The sequence below is a fragment of the Mesoplodon bidens genome (assembly GCF_964165515.1).
Source record: "Mesoplodon bidens genome assembly, chromosome: 6".
NCBI classification, from domain to species: Eukaryota; Metazoa; Chordata; class Mammalia; order Artiodactyla; family Ziphiidae; genus Mesoplodon; species Mesoplodon bidens.
Window position 1 is genome coordinate 91576960 of NC_138162.1, and position 20670 is coordinate 91597629.

Consider the following 20670-nt stretch of genomic DNA (forward strand, 5'->3'; position numbering starts at 1 on the left):
AAGCATAGAATCATGAACTTAGAAGAGATCAATACAATCCACCACATGTACAGAGAAAAATAGACTGAGGGATAGAGACGGGAGAAAGAACAGGATCTCAAGAACGTGTAAACAGTAACAAAAGCACTAACATTCATATCATCAAAGTTCCAGAATGAAAACAGAGAGCAAGTAGGACTGACAAAGTATTCAAAGAAATCATGACTAAAAAGTTCCCAATTTTTTAGAAGACATAAACACAAATTCAAGAATCTGAGCAAACCCAAAGAGGAAAAACGCAAAGATATCCTTGCCAAGACGCATCATAATTAAACTTCTGAAAAGTAGAGACAAAAAAAATCTTGAAAGTGGACAGGCAGAAACAATGCATTACTTATTGAGAAACACCAATTCCAATGACAGCATATTTCTTGTCTAAAACTCTGGAGTCAGAAGCATTGACATAACATTTTTCAAGTGCTAAAAGAAAAGAACGCTCAGCCACAAATTCACACTTTCTATATCCACTTTCTTGTTTGACTTACATTAATGGACTACTAACTCATCTTTCTATATCCGGGACTGCCATCACCCTTCTCCAAAAATCTAGTCACAGTATTTCCAGAGTGATCTTTCTGAAAATGAAACAACTTTTTCTTATAAAAATACCTGATTGTGTTATGAAACTTTTCTGTCTTCTAAGTTACCAGTTAACATCCTTCAATGGATTCCCATCTTTCTTGGAGTAAAATCTCACATCCAAACTCTCTTTGTCCTTTTGGGCTGCTGTAAGATTATGGTGCAGGTTGGGTGGATCATAAACAACAGGCATTTTTTTCTCACAGTTCTGGGGGCTGCAAGTGCAAGAATAGGGTGCCAGTATGGTCAGATGAGGGCCCTCTTCTGAGTTACAGACTTCTCATTGTAACCTCACATGGCAGAAAAGCTTCAGGAGCTCTGTGGCGTCTCTTTTATAAGAGCACGAATACCTTTATCATTTCCCAAAGGCCCCACCTACTAATACTGTCACCTCCGGAAATTAAGATTTCAACGTATAAATTTGGAGGGGAACACAAAGACTAGACCATAGCACCCACTATACATACATGGACCATTCATGGTCTGGCTTCTACCACCCTCTCCATTGTCTTCTTTTCTTACACTCCAGTGAGCATTTCTTTTTTTTTTTTTTTTTTTTTTTGCGGTACGCGGGCCTCTCACTGTTGTGGCCTCTCCCGTTGCAGAGCACAGGCTCCGGACGCGCAGGCTCAGCAGCCATGGCTCACGGGCCCAGCTGCTCCGCGGCATGTGGGATCTTCCCGGACCGGGGTACGAACCCGTGTCCCCAGCATCGGCAGGCGGACTCTCAACCACTGCGCCACCAGGGAAGCCCCAGTGACATTTCTTATACTGATTATGAATGGAACTCCTTTCTGGACTGATCCTTAACCATTCATTTTCTGGCAAACATGAATTTATCTTCTCTTTTCCTCAAAAATTCACCCTTCCTTCATGTTACATATCCATTTCAATTGCCTTCTACAGGAAGCCCTACTGATATCCCCCATATACTACTCTCCGCAGCATGAATTAAGGTCTTACTGTGTCTTCCTATATCACTCTGTAATAATTTTTATGGTAACTATGGATTTTCTTATTTGAGTGTCACAATACATTGACTTCTAGGTGGCACGATAATGATTTTAGTAACAGTAACACTGGTGTCTAGTTTAACCCACGGCATACTTTAGGTGTTCAATAAATGTTTGTTGAATGAGTGAATGAATGAATGAATGAATGGTCAGTTTGAAATCTTAATCACGTTACTTTTCAAAAATCTGTTAAAAAGATACCCACAGTTTTCCAGAAGATTAGGGACTTAGGATCTTCAACTTGATTTAATAGAGGAAATTTTTACTCATACATCATGCTTAAGTACCTCAAAGTAAAACCATTAACCCAGGAATTTAAGGTTACCCATTTGGACTTGCAAGCCAATAATTAATATCGCCTGCCCCAACTGTATTAGATGGTTTCAATGCTCCACTCATATCTCCCCAGCACTCATCATTCCAGTATATGCTGATAGACTCATGCTACCACCTGCAATTATCCACCTTAGGGCAGGCCAGAAATGTACAGGAGTTAATGTATCTGGGTGTAGCTTTCAACCAAGGACAGAGGGGACTGGAAGATAAGTACTTCAAGTTTCTCACCAATTCTTGGGATAACTCTGAGACATGTTCTATAGAGTTTCACAGAACTCCCCTGAAGTACTGGCAGCAGTTTCCTGCAGGAGTAATTTTCAGTAATGCACCTCTGTTGGCTTCCTTCCATGCTTCCATTCTCAATTCCCACTCCACTTCTGAGTTTTCTGGAAGCACCTCCCAGATGAACAGTTTGCATTCAAATTATTGCCTCAGGTTCTGCTTCTAGGAGAATTCAATTTATAGCCTCCTAACAATCCAGTGCTCCTTACAGAGCCATCACTGGTACAAGTACCAAGGCATGGCACATTATGTATCACCCCCCCTAAATCCTAATATTTTTAAACAGATAGGAAAGAGCACGACCTTGAAGAGAAAAATCATTTATATGAGAATAGCAATGGATAAAGGGAAGGAGAGACAGTGCCATTTGTTTTCCATTAATGATAGTGTGAAATTTATGGGCAGATGGTCTAACAGGTGTGACTATAATTTGAGGAGCCTGCTCCCTTGGTTACAGAAGACTGCTATTGTTATTATTATGGAAGCACAACCTCGTGACTTTATTGCTTCACTTGATGTAGCCTTTTCCTTTACCCTTAAATCTTTCTACATCACTGAATTGCAGCCAATAGATTTATTTTCTCCCTATGGCTCCATAACAAATAAAAGACACACATTTGCACACACACAGAGTTTTGTGTATGCCAGTGGTCGAAAAGACAAGCTCATGGTGCATGTATGCGATGGATATTGTACATTACAGGTCTCTGTGAAATAGTTTTCTGCAGGTTCGTATGTTTATTTTATGAATAATTAACTTTAGTAAAGTTAATTTCCTGAAGATCTTGATGAAGGCTGAAGAAAGGAAGTAAGTTTTAAAGAAAAAGACTTAGAAACTTGCCCTTTTTGCCCTCTCTTTGTGTCTTAATGAACAAAGGATAACTGGGCCTTTTTTGAAGTCTTTGCTTGAGTTGAAGACACAAAATGCAACCTGTACTTTTATCATAATATGTTCAGTTTATGAGTACACAAACTTATAAACCGTGAATTTCCCTAAAGTTATTATACCATTTAGAAGATGTTTGCTTGGACGTTTACTTAAAACCAAACAATTGAGGTCTATATGTCCAAATAATTTCCTTCTCTCTTGCTGTCTCCATTTCAGTTTCCTGAGTTTCTGGGAAGGCCTGGTTTCCCCAAAGGAACGATTTCTGGTAGAAGTCTGAAGGTCTGACCCAAGAAAAATAATCCAGTATAGCCAATGAATTGAGGACAAGAAGGTTTCCAATCAGGTAGGAACATTTAATCTCATACATTACAATCACCTTAAGTAAGGTGTGCTGATAGCTGGATATGATATAACTGCTTGGAAAAAGATGCATATCTAACCTACCCCACAAGGAAGCTGTTCTCAATTCCCTTAGAGGTTGTGGTGTTTATCAGAGAGTGCCTTGGGGGAAAATGAATACAATAACAGTATGATGCTTTTTTTTTCATTTTTAGCTCATTGTTGCCAAGTACACTTGGTGATCTTGGTGCCTGTGGTTTAATCCCAGGAGGTTAGACATGTGGAACAGCACATTAACCCTTTTTAGTATTTTCTCCCAAGACAAATCATTTTTATATGTTGTCTCCATGGTCTTCTAGTTGCTTATCAAAATTAAGCATCAAGTCTTCTAAGTGAGCAATAGCCCCAGTCAGTGTGAGGGAATCAGCTTGGTTCTTATTGGGGCACAAATTCTTGGTCTTGGCACAAAGTGAGTTCACATAGGGAGTTAGAAGGAGAAGAATGGGGCATGCGAAAGGGGAGTTCTGTGTTCTCATTTACCTATGCATGTTGAAACTCCACTAACAGTTTTATTTTCATTAGCAATTTGTGATAAAAACTTAGGGTAAAGGGAATAATGAAGCTGTCCCATTATATGGAAGGACAAAAGATAGTAGTGACATCAAAATCAGGGCCTATCCATCTCATTTGCAGTTATATACTCAGTGTTTAGCATAGCATTTGACCCCTCATCAGTATTCAATAAGAAGATGCCTGTTGAATGATTTAGGGATGAAGTAATGAATGAAAAAAGTTAATATGGGAGAAAATGTGTTTTATCCTTGTATTTTCGTGTGTTGACTTCTATATTTCAAGACCCAGCACTGTAACTGACACATAGAATATAAGCAATAAAATTTGCTGAAAGAATGAATGAGTCCCCACAATTCTAAGAATAATTTTAAGACCAACACAGACCCCATATCTACCATGGTCTATGACAGAAGTATCCATAGATGAAAGCCTGATCTCAGCTAGTGGTAGAGCTGACAGAATTTATCTAGTTTTAATAATTTACAGCTCATCCCATTACATCTAGGCATAGTACCTACGTGAGCCATACAATTAAATGTTGACTGAAAAAAAATGCACAACCTAAAAGTGGAGAATTATGTTTTATTTGGAGGACATACTGAGGACTTAAATCAGGAGACAGCCTCTCAGATAGCTCTGAGGGACTGTTCCGAAGAGGTAAGGGAGGGCACAGGATATTTAGGGGTTCTTGCAAAAAAAAACCCAGGTAGTTGGAACATCAAAAGATTACTGTTAAGTAAAGAAACTAGACATCTTAAGTTAATAAATTTAGTACTTTTCTATATATGGTGAGATGCAAGAATCTGGTCTCATGGAAATCATTCCTTTGATATGCACTTTACTTATCTAGGGCCAGTATCCTGTTTTCTCCATCCTGAATCCCCTCAGGGTGCAGCATTGGGGGTGGCTTCAGTGGCTGATGGCTTAACATCCTTTGTACTGATATCGCAGGCTACATTCTTTGTCCACGTAAATGACTTGAATATGGATAGTAAATCTGTGGATTTGCAAAACGTAATTCTTGGAGCATTTTTAGAAGGACAAAGTTAAGGGCAATTTCAGAATCACTAGCAGCTAAAATTGCTATTTATACTTTTCCACCGGTAGGTAGTAATCTGTTGTTGCTCTCTTCAGTATTCCCAAGGGATAACAAAAGCCATTTAATTCAAGAAAGAAATGTAAACTTTAGCACAATGCAACTTCCACAAAACCAAACACACAAACACACACCCAACTCTCACAGATATGAAGTAATAATCTAAAATAGAATCCTGGAACTAATTGCAAAAAAAGAGCAAATGTACTCATATTGGATTTTATTCTTTTATGAATGTTTGATATATATATATGTATTAATAAAATTCAGAGTTGCTATATGGAGAAATAGCTTTGTACCAATATTGTCTTTGTATGTGTTTATCAATAATGTATGAGATTGCCTCCTATGCTCCTTTTCCTTTATTCTCTTGCAGACAGTAGATGTAGTTATCAGTTGTTGTTAAAATTTCTAGGCAGCCAAAGGACTAGTAGCACTTAAATAAAGAAGGCAAATTGTCCTAAAGTAGGAACAATTTTCCTTCATTATGGAACATAAAGTCCTCATATGAAGGGGGAAGAATTTCGTAGCTAAAAGCTTTCAACTACAGAAGATTTATGAGTAACTATGTATGTTGTTTCAAAGTGGACTCTCTATAATTAATGTCTAGGGGTTATCTTTGGTATATAATGGATTTTGATTTTTTAAATATTATTAGATAATATACAAAATAATATATTTAATTGTATGTAAGTTATGAGAAATAATAAAAACTCCTGCAAACACACCACCAAAACTAAGAACTAGAATCAAAACTGCTGAGTCTTCTCTCTGTTCTCTACCCTGATCCCACCTTCCTGCTTTCACCAAAGAAATCACTCTGATCTTGGCTTTATGTTCAATATCCACATAATTTTTATCTGATTTTGCTTATTATTGAGATTTATAAAATTGATATCATACTTTAGTCTTCTGTGCTTGCTTTTTTTACTCAACATTATGTTTCTAAGGTTCATCCACTTTACTTTAACTAGTGTTCATTCATTTGTACTACTGTATAATATTTTACTGTATAAATACAAGAAAATGTGTTTATTATTCTATTAATGATATTTGGGTTGTTTGGGGCCTATTACGGACAGTACTTCCATGAACATTTATTTAATGTTTCCTGGTACACATGTGCAAGATTTAACATAAGTAAAAGAGTAGACATACTAAGAGTAGAATTGCTGAGGTGTAGGGAATTCAAATATTCAACTTTAAAAATTCATGTCAAAATGTTTTCCAAAGTTATGGAATCAATTTTCAGCCCTTTTGCCCTATAGCTTCACTAGTTAGAATGGCCATTCTAGTCTTTTGTTCCTTGTATTAGTCTGCTCAGGTTGCCCTAGCAAAATACCTCAGATTCAGTGGCTTAAAAAAGAAGAGATTTATCTTCTCACAGTTCTGGAGGCTGGAAGTCCAGGCTCAAGATGTTGGCAGTTTTGGGTCCTCCTGAGGCCTCTGTCCTTGACTTGCAGATGACCACTGCTTTCTTGCTATGTCCTCACATGGCCTTTTCTCTGTGTGTATACATCCCTCTTTTCTCTTTCTCTTCTTACAAGGACACCAGTCATATCAGTTAGGGCCCCACCATTATGACCTCATTTAACCATAATTATGTTTTTAAAGTCCCTGTCTCCAAACAGCCACATTGGGAGATGGGGCATCAACATACGAATTTTAGGGAACACAATTCAGTCCATAACAATTTTAATTTGTATTTCCCTAATTACTGATAGGCTGAGAATCCTTTCATTTGTTTAATAGTTGCCTATGTTTCCTATTCTGTGAAGTCCAGAGAATATCTTTTGTCCATTTTTCTACTGTTTATCGTTTTCTTACTTATTTGTATTGTTTTTTAAATACAAGCAGATAATCTTTGGTCAGCTATATATGACACAAATAAGTTATTTCATACCTTCTAACTTTTTTAATGTTGTCTTGTGATAAATAGTGCCTCTCAATTTTAATGAAATCAAATTTATCTTTTAGCTTAGTGTCTTTTTGTTCTACTTAAAATGTCCTTCCCTAGTTTAATGCTACCCAGATATAGTATATTTTCTTCTGAAAGTTCTAGTGTATCTTTGTTTTATATTCAAGCCCTTAATGCACTTACAATCGAGTTGTCTGTATTATCCAATTTCTTTGTTTTCTTATGAATAATTAAGTTTTCCAGGACCCTTTTGGAATGAATGGATTTTTTAGGTGTGTCTGAGCTGTTCTTGACCATTCACATAAATTTCAGAATTGGCAATCCTGTAAAACCTCTATTAAGTATTTTTATTGTAATTGTATTGACTATATAAATTAAGTTGGGGAAAACTTACACCATTATGATGAGTCTTTTCAATCCATAAACAAGATGTACCTCTGCATTTATTTAAGACTTCTTTAATATCTTTCAATAAGGTTTCATTTTCTCCATAAATGTCTTGCACATTTTTATTTAGATTTATTCCTAGGTAGTTTTTTTTTCCATTTTAAATAATTTTTAAGTTCTCTCTTTGTTCCTGGATTATAGAAATCCAATAGATTTTTGCATCTTGAGCTTATATCTAGCCATCTTGCTAATATTGTTTTTTAGGAAGAGAGAGGATTTTCTTAGCAAAGAGGAAAAAATGTAAAATTAAGTAAAAAGGTTATGGGTCAGCTCTGGTCAATAGAACTTTCCATGATAATGGAAATGTTCTTAGTGCTGTCAAAAACTACAGCCATTAGTCACATGTGTTTTTAAATTTTTAAATGTAAGTTCAATAAAATTAAAATTTTAGTTCCTAAGTCAAACTTGCCCACATTTCAAGTATTTAATAGCCACTTGTGACTAATGGACACTATACTGGACATTGTATCTCTAGACTATTAGGCTGTGAAGCCATGGTGTCCCGGGATTTTATCTTTGTCAATGGCATAGTGAGATCTTTCATGTGACAGTTATTCTGTTATTAAAAAGAGAAGTTACTTAACCTAGTCATCCCTAACTTTTTGAAATAATCCAACATAGCTTTCACCATCCATGAATTTCTTGAATCATATTTATGTTTCTAAACTATTTCTTGTATCAAGTGTTCACTTTGTACCAAGTTCATTGTCCTAAAATGGCACATACCAAAGTATCAAGAGGTTCCCTTATTCCTGATAAGCTGTGATTGGATGAAGAAGACCTTGTTACCCTGCCTGTCTGATTTTTATTATAATCAGATGTTAATCTGTATCAGTCTCCATATTCAAAATTCACCTTCAAAATTATATGTTATTTACATGATGGTTGTCTTTATTTCATTTAGCTAGTATCATGACCTTATAAATGCAGTTTTGGTCATTTTCTACTAAAACCTCATATTTATCTGTGTGGAAAAACATCTCCTACTTGTTTGCCCTCTTATAAACTCTTCCTGTCATTTAATTCTCATGAGCTTTATTTCCCCTAATTTTAATTACTTAATATTTTGTAAAACATTTAAGAGATCACTGGTATGCTCTTTTTTTCAATCATCTATACATTTAAACAGTGTGTTGCAATAAGAAATAATACTGGTAATCATAAGACCAGAGTCCTAGTTTTACCCGTAAAAATGAACTATATGTGCATTTAAATAAGTTTTATATAAGGTTATATAAGGTTTATTCTGATTCTAAAATTGTTATGATTATTTAGAAAATTATGTTTGAAATATGACATTATTCAAAACCAATAGAGGTTTGAAATCTATTAAAAATCTACAAAGAATTCAACTATTTCACCTTTTCCCCTGATTTGATATTAAACTGTAATCCTTCATCTTTCACTTACAGCATGCTGTAGCTGCTGTTGACACAAAGACAAAATATAATGTCTAAATATTGTGTACTTGTTTTTTAAATGAATACTTTTGTTTAAAATTGTCTTTTACATAGATTCTTGATTCCCTTTTCACAACTTTTCCATTCCCCATGCTACTGCAATCAATCACTCATAATAGAAAATTATTCTCTTTTCTTTTTGCTAAAGCTCTTTTTAAAATACCAAGTTTCAAATGATCATCAATTCAAGAAGCTTTGGGAAATGAACCTCATAATTTCCAGAATGAATATTTTGTTTCACTGGCTACCAGGACAACATCCTCTCCTAGATTTCTCCCCTCCTCACTCACCATTCCTTGGCAGTCTCCCTTGGTGATGCCTCCCATACCTCAACGTCTTTTAGAATGTCCTAAGGCTCATTCCTGGCCCCCTTCACTCTCCATCTACCTTAACTACTCATGAGTTTTAATCTAGTCCCCTTACTTTAATGGGAAGATGACTTATGATTCCCCAATTCGTACTTCTAGCCCTAAGCACTCACCTAACCTCCAGACTCCTAATTCCAATTTCCCACTAAATATCTCCAATCTATGCATAATAGACATTTCAAACTTAGCAAATAAAACTAAATATTTTGCTTTGATCCATCCATTGCACTCCCGTTTTTCCTGGCTCCATAACTCATCCAGTTGCTCAGGCCAAAAATGTTAGATTCATCCTTACACTCTCACTTTCCCACAATTCCTGTGTCCAGTCCATCAGAAATTCTTGCCAGTCTAACTTGAAAATACATCCTGAATCCACCTACCTCTCACTTTACTCTTGCCGTCTTTACTTACTCCAAGCCATCATTGCTTGCCTCATCTAATGCAATAGGCAGCCTCTTCCACAACCTCCTTGCTTCCTCCCCTCTTGCCCCAATCCTTATAGTCTATAACCAATACAATAGCCAGAATAATCAGAAAAAAACATGAATCATATCACATTATTTCCCAAAACCTGTTCCCATCACTTTAGAATAAAAATTAAACTTTTTACCTGTCCCACATGCTTTATTCAGTATTTCTTCTGCCCTACTCTCCAAGCTCGTTTACTACTACTATTCTCTCACACACACATCCAGATTTTCTTTCTGCAGTGGCTTTCCCAACATCAGGGCCTTTGCACTTGCTATTCCCTAAAACCTGGAAGATTTTAAAAATTTGTAAGATTCCTCCAAGCAAGATCTTAGAAGGTATTTACATTTCATTTTGTAGAGACATTTGGTAGAAGACATTTTTGCAAAAGATAGATACATTTTACTTTGGCGGCTATTCACACATCTGGCAATTTCCAAGTTGGTTAAATAACAAATGTGAATTGATGAAGCTAAAATAAAAGAACTGTAGTTGGTGAGACCTATGTGTTTTAAACCGTGAACTTTGAGGAATTGTAGACATGCAAACTACACCATGGTTTCAGTGTTAATGTGTGAGAATTAGCTAAGGTATTTTCCAAATACTCATTACTCTCTAAAGAGCTTCTGAGCAGGAAATCAGAACAGGGCCTGTGGACCTGAATTTTATCTAGTACCACAGTTGATTCTGTTGCAGGTGGTTTTCAGTCAGCCCTTTGAGAGACACCAAGCTGGGGTATTTGCCCAGATATGATTACCAGTGGTCATGCAAGTCACCAATGAGATACAATCGAGAATCAACAAATGACTGAAAAGAGTGACAAAAGAAGAAGAGGATCCAGTAAGGACCAGTAGAGACGCTATCCCAAGCACTCTTGGCTAGGAGTTTTACAAATCCATTCATATAAATGGATGATAGTTAACAGCCAAATGGCACTGCATATTTTTTTAAGTTGCTGAGTATTAAAGTGTATGGCTAAGCATCATAAGTTTTGTTAAATTATATTTTGGTTGCTATAAAATTAGGTGTACATTGTGTGTCATAGATGTAGGGATACAGATGTGTAAATATATGTCATTGTTTCAGTTCTTCAGCTGATACTTCCTAATGTCTTTGCAACTTCTAAATGAAGGGCCTCTTCAAATATTGTTTAGAAAGAAAAGATACCTGTTCATCCCTGTCCACCTCCCTTTCTTCATCCCCTTCCTTGTCCCTTCCCTTTTTTTTTAAATATCTTTATTGGAGTATAACTGCTTTATAGTGTTGTGATCCCTTCCCTTCTTGAACAAATTAGTCCATTAAGTGAGGTAAAATAACCCTTTGTCAGCATGGGGGAGGTGGGCATTCAAGGGACCACATGACTTGGCATTGGGTCTCAGAGTCTGAGAAAAGGGAGAGGATGTCTGCATAAGGGAGCCTGGAGTTGACTGCTGAAGTCTGATTCGTGTGAAAGGGCATCCACATGAGGAAGTGGCCTTGGCAACCACTCTGTACAGATTGTCCTAACCCGTGCCAGGTGGAGAAAATGTGTGGATGGGAAAGTGGCAGCTACAAGAATTTACTTAAATACAGGAAGATTGATCAAATAATTAAGGGTATTAAGAATATGGTAATCAGTGTTATTTTAATATCTGTGGAGGGAGTTAAAATATGAAAAGGGCAAAAACTAAAATGAAAGGGTGTTGAAAGGGAATGGAGGATGTTAATGTGAACACATGATTTTCAATATAGAGACATTATAGAAAAAAACATAGACTATATGTATGCATATGTTTATGAATGTGTTTTTGAATATGTGTAAATGGTTATGAATATGTGTTTTCATATGTGTGTATGTATATATGTACATAAATCCCCTAGCTCTGCCTATTGAGAGTACCTGGGACCACTGCTTCCCAAGAGCAATGAATACACCTAGTGTCCAGATCTTGGTTTCTAAATACAGCTCTCCAACTGAAGGAACTAAAGGTCTTTGGAGAAATGGCTGATTCTAGAACCACTACAGGGAAAATATAAGATGACCCTAGAACATATTATTGTTTCAGGAAGTAAGGGATCAGCCATAAAAAGAAGCGAAATTGAGTTATTTGTAGTGAGGTGGATGGACCTAGAGTCTGTCATACAGAGTGAAGTAAGTCAGAAAGAGAAAGACAAATACCGTATGCTAACACATATATATGGAATCTAAAAAAAAAAAAATGTCATGAAGAACCTAGGGGTAAGATGGGAATAAAGACACAGACCTACTAGAGAATGGACTTAAGGATATGGGGAGGGGGAAGGATAAGCTGTGACAAAGTGAGAGAGTGGCATGGACATATATACACTAGCAAACGTAAAATAGATAGCTAGTGGGAAGCAGCCGCATAGCACAGGGAGATCAGTTCGGTGCTTTGTGATCTAGAGGGGTGGGATTGGGAGGGTGGGAAGGAGAGCGATGCAAGAGGGAAGAGATATGAGGATACATGTATAACTGATTCACTTTGTTATAAAGCAGAAACTAACACACCATTGTAAAACAAGTATACTCCAATAAAGATGTTAAAAAAAAAAAGAAGCGAGATATCACAGAATAATTGGGAAACATCAAAGGATATAGAAGCCAAACTGAAGGGGTTTCCACTGGACAAATCTTGAACAATTTCAGCCTCAAAATAAATAATGGCAGAAACGTATTATAGTCAGTTGAATAAAATAGGAGTCTATGAGTTCATACTGATTTAAATAATTAAATTGAGTAAATTATGTTTGATGAGGAACAGGATATTTACATAATTACAAAGTGCCTTACCACAAAAATTATTAATAATGAAGGAGAAAAAATAACTTTACAATGGAGAAGACTGGGTGATACACCTTAATCAAATGAGTAACATGATATTCCAGTAAGGTTACAAGTTAAAAGTTTGCCAAAATTGTTTGATAGGAAGCAGTGAGAAGAACAGAGCTTCACCACTGTGTTATTCCTGCCAACAACACATATCCTGAATAATCATGAGACAAATACAAACAGCTAAATCCTACAAAATAACTGATCCATATTCTTTAAAACTTTCTAGTTCATGAGATTCAAGGGAAGCCTGAGAAAATTTTCCAGATTAAAAAACTAAAGAGACAGGACAGCTAGATGCAACATGTGACACTGGGCTGATCCTTTTATTATGAAGGACATGATGGGGATAATTGACAAAACTTGAAAGGGGTCTGAGGATTAGTAGCTCTGTGGTCATGTGTCAGTGTTAATTTCCTTATTTTCATGATTATATTTGGATACATGTTTGTAGGAAATACTAGAGGATTTGGGGGAGACATTGCATTGTGTTAGCAACTACTCTCAAATGGTTTGGGAAATAAATTATTTTTATTGTCATTTCAATCTTTCTTTAATTTTCGAGATTGTTAAAAGTAGGCAAAAAAAGAGGAGTAACCCTCCTTTTCCTGGCGACTCCCATAGTTAAAAGCTCAGTTTACAATGGTGGTCAGTTTTTCAGTCTATTTGTGCTAATTTCTGTTACTAGCAATATAGCATCTTATTTTCTATTTGAGGTTTTTGGATTTTTCCTAATTATGCTTTTGCTTTTTATTCTATCAAATGTCTATGAATTTGATAAAGTCCTCGGTATTAAAACAAAATCAGTAAGATTCATAAAAATAAAAATAAGTTCTTGGAGAAATTTATAAATTTCTACCTGCATTCAAATTGGAGTAAGTTGGCAAGAAATTTATAAGGGGAAAATACTATAAGGAGCACTCCCATTCAGAAACTCAAAATGGTTGCACGTGTTTATCTTGTAAGAGGTCTGTGATGAAACAGCAGGATGAAGGCTATATGTCCAAACTTAAATGCAATCTTTTAAATCGCCTTTCATGTCAGGCCATGTAAGAACTGGGCAATTCAAGAAGTAAATTAGAACAATTCTTATTTTCAATAATTTCTTAGGTCAACACTTAGAATAATGAAAAACTTATCTTTAACTCCAAGAAATTTGGACAGTTATTAAAGCAAATGTGTTGTCCTACTGGCCTGCACCTGGTTACAAACAGCAGTACGACTTCAGAAAACCCTGGACACTGAGTGGGCTTTCTAAATATAGCTTTTTCTTTCTATACAGGTGTTTTACAAGAATGCTATCTTTTGTGAAAATGTGGCCTTTATAAAGGGTACACTAAGGTCTGTGACTTTTAGACCTAGAAAAGATTTGAAATATTTTCTTAGCCTGGGAATCCACATTTTAGAGGCATAGAAAGACAAACCCAATGAAATTAAATATTTTGCCCACCATCAAATGGCAAACAATAATGACAGCACTCAAGCCTCTGTCTTCTAAATCCATTGAATGCAGCATAAATAGATTTCAATAACTGCTGATTTTCATTGTCCTCAACACTACATTTCTTCTGTGCCTTATCCCTCTTCTTTTAAGAGGGATGACAACATTATCTGCAAACTTTATCTATAACTATTTTTTTTAATTTTGCTGTTTTGTAAAATTTTGTTTCTATGTTGAAAATGTGTAACGACATTTACCTTCTTTCTTGAAACACCTTTGCCTGCATTTATCACATTTTATTGTTGAACTATTGTGTAGCAATAAGTACAAAAGCGCCTCTAGTAGAGGAGATGATATCAGAGGCAACAAGGTGTGTGTATGGGGGAGTGGGGTTAGAGTTGACATACCTTAAGGGAGATGAGGAGAGAGGGAAGAGAATAGAAAGTTTATTTATTTGAAAAAATATGGCAAGTTAAAGAATTTTGGCTAAACTTAATACAATATAGCTTTCCTTAACTTAAATTCCGGGTTAACTTCCACTCTTTACATTGCCACAGACTAGGGAATAAACAAAGCAAAAAGATTTTTGGTACCACCATTTTGTGTTAATTTCATAAAGATTTCTACAAGACTTTTAAAAAATAAATTGAAAAACGAAAGTCTTGTCTTTAGCTTATTTTCCCTGCATGCTTGCACTTTAATAAGTTGATAAATGGCATTTAAACTCAATAGTTATGATTAATTCTGTCCCACAATTTTTAAAAGCACTGGGGATTGTGTGCGTGTGCATGTGCCCACCTTTACAACCAGTAAAATAAAGTTCTTGATCCAAAAATTATTATCACTTAGACTATTGAATAAAATCAGATACGATAGAGGGGCCAGCTGTTGGTAGGTTTAAAAGTCACCCTAGGTGATTAATTCATGCAGCAGTGTTGCACGTCTCTCTTTAGATGAAGCACTTAGAAGTATAACCAAGCATGGATCTAATTTCATATCTGAGATGTGTTTTATTTAGAGTTCTTTGGCAAGTGCTTGCTCTATGTGTTTTTATAGTCTTTGGTTGTGCTATAAAAATGTCAAAATTATGAATTAACAGATATGCAAAAGTGAAATCCTAGAAGATAGGTTAAACATGAAGTCCTCTAATTATCACTCAAATTAAGTTTGGTTGACACAGAACTGGGAATCAGATAAAGACATTAATAATTCATAATGCTGAAGTTAAAATCTTCTTGTTACAGTACAAAAGAAATCCTAATTTGTACCACAAGGTAATGAATTCAGTACTTTTCATTTGTTAAACATTTGCTTATTACCCTGCACCGTGCATATAAAACTGTTCCCAAATTTGGAGGGCAAACAGGAAAAACAGACACTCTCTACCCTCAAGTTGTTTATACTGCAGTCAGTGAAATTTCTCTACTTTGAGATCTTTTAATTCCTCAGCTCATTGTAGCATCTTCTTCAGATGAATTGTTTTTTATTTGTTAAAACCAATGTTTAGCACTTGAAATAGTTTCTTCAATGTTCCTGATAGTGAAATAGAGTCATCATGCTAATTTCCAATACTAATTATAGAGTTGATAGGAGAAATGCTCAAGATTGATAGTAAAGTGATTTCAATAATCTACAAAATGTCTTGAGGTTTCCCAGATAACAACTTGTCTCCCAAACAAAAATGCACTTATTATTTATATTCCAAGCTTATAAAAATTTTTGTACTTTAATCATATAGAGATTTTACAACATCTTTTCATTCATATTTTAAGATATTTTGTTCAGTAGATTATCTCATTTAGAAACTATTGATTTATATATACATACTATGTAAATATTAGTATACATTTCTCAATGACTAGATTAGTGCTTTCTTAACTACTTAAATTTGTTTAATTCATATTGTTGTTCTTCAGCATTTCTTTTACTCACTGGAGCCTATCCTACTGACTTCAAAAAGCCTGAAAAATCTGAAAATCCCATTTAAAGTAACTGTATGGAAAATCTTTAAAATAACATATAATAATGGTAGAGAAGAAGAGTATTTAACATTGTGCTGAGATTATTCCATTAATAAAGAGATTAATCAACAATTCTAATATTCAGACATATAATAAAAATGAAAAACAATCATAATACTGAGCAATGACATTTTCAATAAAGGGAGATATTAAATATTGTATAGGAAACTAGAATCTGCAAAGCAGACAAGTTGGCAATGATTACACATATATTTAAAATACGTTGAAACAGTCATAGACAGTTTTTCTTTTTGGATGGAAAGAGGCATATTGAAGTGTTTAAGCACTACTTCAACTGGAATAGATATTTAGACACTATACAAAAAACACGATTGCAAAAGAGCAGATATTAGCAGGTGTGTGAATGTGTATGTCTTTAATTAATGTATTTTCATTCATTCAAAAAGGAGAAGAATGCCAAATTTACTTTAAAGGTGGCATTGTGATATGTTAAAGTTCCATTCTTAGACTTTTGCTGCTGTTGCTGTTCCTTTAGTATTCACCAAAGAGTACCGTCCTGTCATTTATCCAAGTTAGAAATCTAGGAGCAATCCTAGGATTCTCATTATAGGGTCCACTACCTTCATGCTCCCCCCTCAATAAGTAACACATTCTTGGCTCTCCTATATAGGAAAGCTCTCTCCAATGTACGCCTGCTCTGTCACTCTCCGGGTCCAGCATCTCTGCCTCAGCCTCCCATTGAAGTCACTTCTAGTTCATTCTGTGCAGGGCCATTTTTAAACCTTCCTCAGTCCTAGGCAATTGCCCTTTTAGAAGCTTTACCCTAAATGTTATCAAATGCATTAAAATGTGCCCAAGTGACATATCCAATATAATAATTTATAGATAACTATATGTAAGCTGAGTAACATTGCTGTTGTAGTAATATTAGTTGAAAATATTAATTACACAAGTTTTGATCTCCATTTTGCAGATTTGTTTTCATATTCTGGAGCCATTTTTTTCAGGTTCCAAACAATTTTCTAAGTCCTTCTCAAACTCCTAGTCCCTAGTGAGTGTGCTTTTACTGTCACAGGGTTGAACAGCCCAGACAGCAAGATGTCTGAAGATGAAGACCATCACAGGGATGAGTAAATCAGATATGTGGAAGTTGGAATGCAAAGTGTTTGTAGAAAAAAATATACAAATCAAGGAAGAAATTGCAGTGTCAATTAATATGATGTATATCAGATGATAGTATTAAAAAGCCAGGTGAAAATAAAATAACTTAATAATGTACCTATTTGTCTGATTGTTTACTAGTGATATACTGCTCAGTGTAAGGTGAGAACCACAGATATTATCTTCTGGAAAAAAACCCTTTAAGCCCTAACAGTTTCAGTTTATAAATTTCCTCTCTAATAAATGAGGAATAAAATAATTTACGATAAATTAATTATTTCCTCTTCTGAAGGTACCAATACCACAAATTCAGTCAGAAGATGGATCAAGTTTTTCATACATTTCTCTCATTTCACATTTTTTAAATAAATGAGACTATATTTTGTCTAATGACTACCAGAACAACTATCTGGAAACTGTGACTTCATTATATGTGAGAGAGTATTTTAGGAGATACAGATGTATATTTAGATGGAGATATAAATACATAGCATATATACACAATATTTAATCAGACACAGGAAATGTAGGATAGCTCCAGAGTGGTACACCCTATGTTCTGAGCTGCTCCGAAATGCAGTTCCTTTTTTTTTTTTTAACATCTTTATTGGAGTATACTTTCTTTACAATGGTGTGTTAGTTTCTGCTTTATAACAAAGTGAATCAGTTATACATATACACATGTTCCCATATCACTTCCCTCTTGCGTCTCCCTCCCTCCCACCCTCCCTATGCCACCCCTCTAGGCGGTCACAAAGCACCCAGCTGATCTCCCTGTGCTATGTGGCTGCTTCCCACTAGCTATCTGTTCTAATGGGAGTTCTCTGGGCACAAAGGGCACTATTTTCTGTAATGAGATTAGAAGAAAGGATTTGCTAATAATTGCTTCTATAGCAACTAAAAATCTTGGAATCCCACCTTTCAGCATTTTGAAAATCTTAAAGGGGATGTTGTCAGTAACAAAAAAATTGAAGACTGATTATGTATTTAAATTAATGATTCTTTAAATTCATCTGCCCATTCATCTTTTAAATTGATTCATGCTTCTCAGAAAATAAAATATGCTAATCCGTATATCCTTTTTCCACTGCGTAGGGCAACTATATCTAAAAAAAAAAATACTATCATTTTACTTTCCTTTACTATATTCCTCCACAACTTGTGTTGTACTTTCATATTTTCTTTTCATTCTGCTAGTGAGATATATATCCATATATGTATGTATACATATATGTTTATATACACATAATATTTAGATTTTAGATATTTGCATTATGCAGGGCAATCCATAAAATGGATAGATGCTTAATTTTAATACCATTGAATACAATTTTCATAATTTTATACTTTAATTATTTTTGGAAGCACAAACCAGAAAGGGTAAAGCAAACTTGAAATGGAAAAAGAAGACCAAGCTGGCATTTTGCACTTCAGACTTTATATTTGGACTACTCAGTGGGACAGATTATAATAACAAAATTTTGCTTTTGCAGGGAGGTCAATCTTTGCTTCTGCATTGCCTCATCTCTTTTAATCCCATCCAGTTTATTTTTCATCTCAGAAACTATATTTTTCATCTCTAGGAACTCAATTTGGGTTATTTTTATATCCTCTGTATGTCTATTTAAGATGTTGACGCTTTCCTTTAAACTTTTTGAACCTATGAAAATTAGTTATAATAACTGTTTGAATGTCTTTGTTTACTGATTGTACCATTTTTCAGTCTGTTTTCATTAATTAATTTTTCTCCTTGTTATGGGTTATATTTTCCTTTGTCTTTGCATCCCTAGTAATTCTAGATTGCATGTCAGATATTGTGAATTTTACTTTACTGGTTGCAGGGCGTATTTGTATTTTTGTAAATATTTGTAACTTTGCTCAAAGAGGTAGTTAAGAAATAGTTTGATCATTTTGAGGCTTCCTTGTAAGCCTTATTAGGCTGCAAGTGAAACAATTTAGTCTAGGGCTAATTTGGTCCCACTACTAAGCCTATACCCAATTGCATTTTAACCAGCTCTTTAACTGTGTCTTTTTAAGTCTTTTTATCATTCATAGATGTTTTTGCAAAAATGCTTCATCTTCAGGAAGATTCATACTAAAGACTTTCTGACAAGTGCAGGCTTCTGATAACTTTCAAATCATACCATTGAATTGGGTAAGAAATTAAAGAATTCTAATGGAAATCCCGATGGTTTCATAAAGGTTAAGGCTGCAAACTGTAAGCAGCTCAAATGTTCATTATCAAGTGAATGAGTAATTCACATCAGCAATAAAGGGGAATGAAATAATATACATAACATGGATGAATCTCAAAACATGCTGAGTGAAAGGAAACAGGAACCAAATACACACTGTTAGATTCTATTTATATAAATTTGAGAATGGGAAAACTATAGTCACTGAAAGCAAATCATCATATCACTTTTGTAGGAAGGTGAGGATTGACCACAAAGGAGCCTAAGGAAACTTTCTGGGTAATGGAAATTTTCTGTATCATGATTGTGGTAGTGATTACACAAGTGTACATATTTGTCAAAATTTATCTAACTGTGCTATACACTTAACATGAGTGCTATTAGTTGTATGTAAATTGTACCCCAATAGGGGTGATTAAAAGGAAATATATATTATGTATGACATATAAATATGTTTACATATATTACCTATATATCATGACAATAGAATAAAATATGTTCTTAGTGATTAAATTGCTATTTAGCCAACATCCAGAATGCCAAACATCCTTATTTTTTTCTTGTTTTCCCTTTCTCTAACCTTTCAAAAAGCATCATTTTTAATAGTCACATCAACATTGCTGATTAGATTTGCAGTAATTTGAAAACACAGAAGACATTCCTTTAAAAAATATAAACAAAATCTTCTTTCATCTGCTCTCTAGATCTTTTTATTCTTATGCCACATTCTTTACACCAGTTGACCAATTGAGTTAGGCACTCATTTACTTTTTCACAAATCTTCGTTGTGTTTCTGCTAGTTCTGCATTAGGGACTATTAAGGAGGAAAACCACTGACACAAAATGGTTTCGTTTGTGCTGAAGCCCACGATACCACGCATATATTTAATACCTAACCTACTTGCAATTTCGACCTTCACCAGAAATGTTATCTTAATTCTGAAATCTGGAACTTTCTGGTCAGCACCAATGTGGTAATCTATCACAGGGGCCCTCTCCATCTCCCCCAAACCAAGAAGAAGAGGCAATCTGCATGATAAACTCAAGGCTTCCCTTCCCTACAAAGAGAAGATAGTACTGGTCCCAAATAACCTTTTTTTTCTTTTGCTAATGACTTTCTTGCCCACCCTCCTTTCTATAAAAACCTTCCACTCTGTATAACTTCTCAAAGTGCCCTTCTATTTACTAGATGAGATGCTGCCCAATTCATAAAGCATCAAATAAGGCCAATCAGATTTTCAAATTTACTCAGTT

The 20670-nt window shown here is 35.0% G+C and overlaps 1 long non-coding RNA gene across 2 annotated transcripts in view; it reads left to right on the forward strand.

The window, feature by feature from the left end:
* Window positions 1–3156: 3156 nt before the first annotated feature.
* Window positions 3157–20670, forward strand: part of LOC308619425 — a 930003-nt gene continuing 912489 nt past the window's right edge. Inside the window, exon 1 of one of the 2 annotated variants that reach the window (XR_014016176.1) lies at window positions 3157–3481. This is a non-coding gene — a long non-coding RNA (uncharacterized lncRNA). The remainder of the gene's footprint in view (window positions 3482–20670) is intronic. The other variant, XR_014016177.1, reaches the window with a different exon arrangement.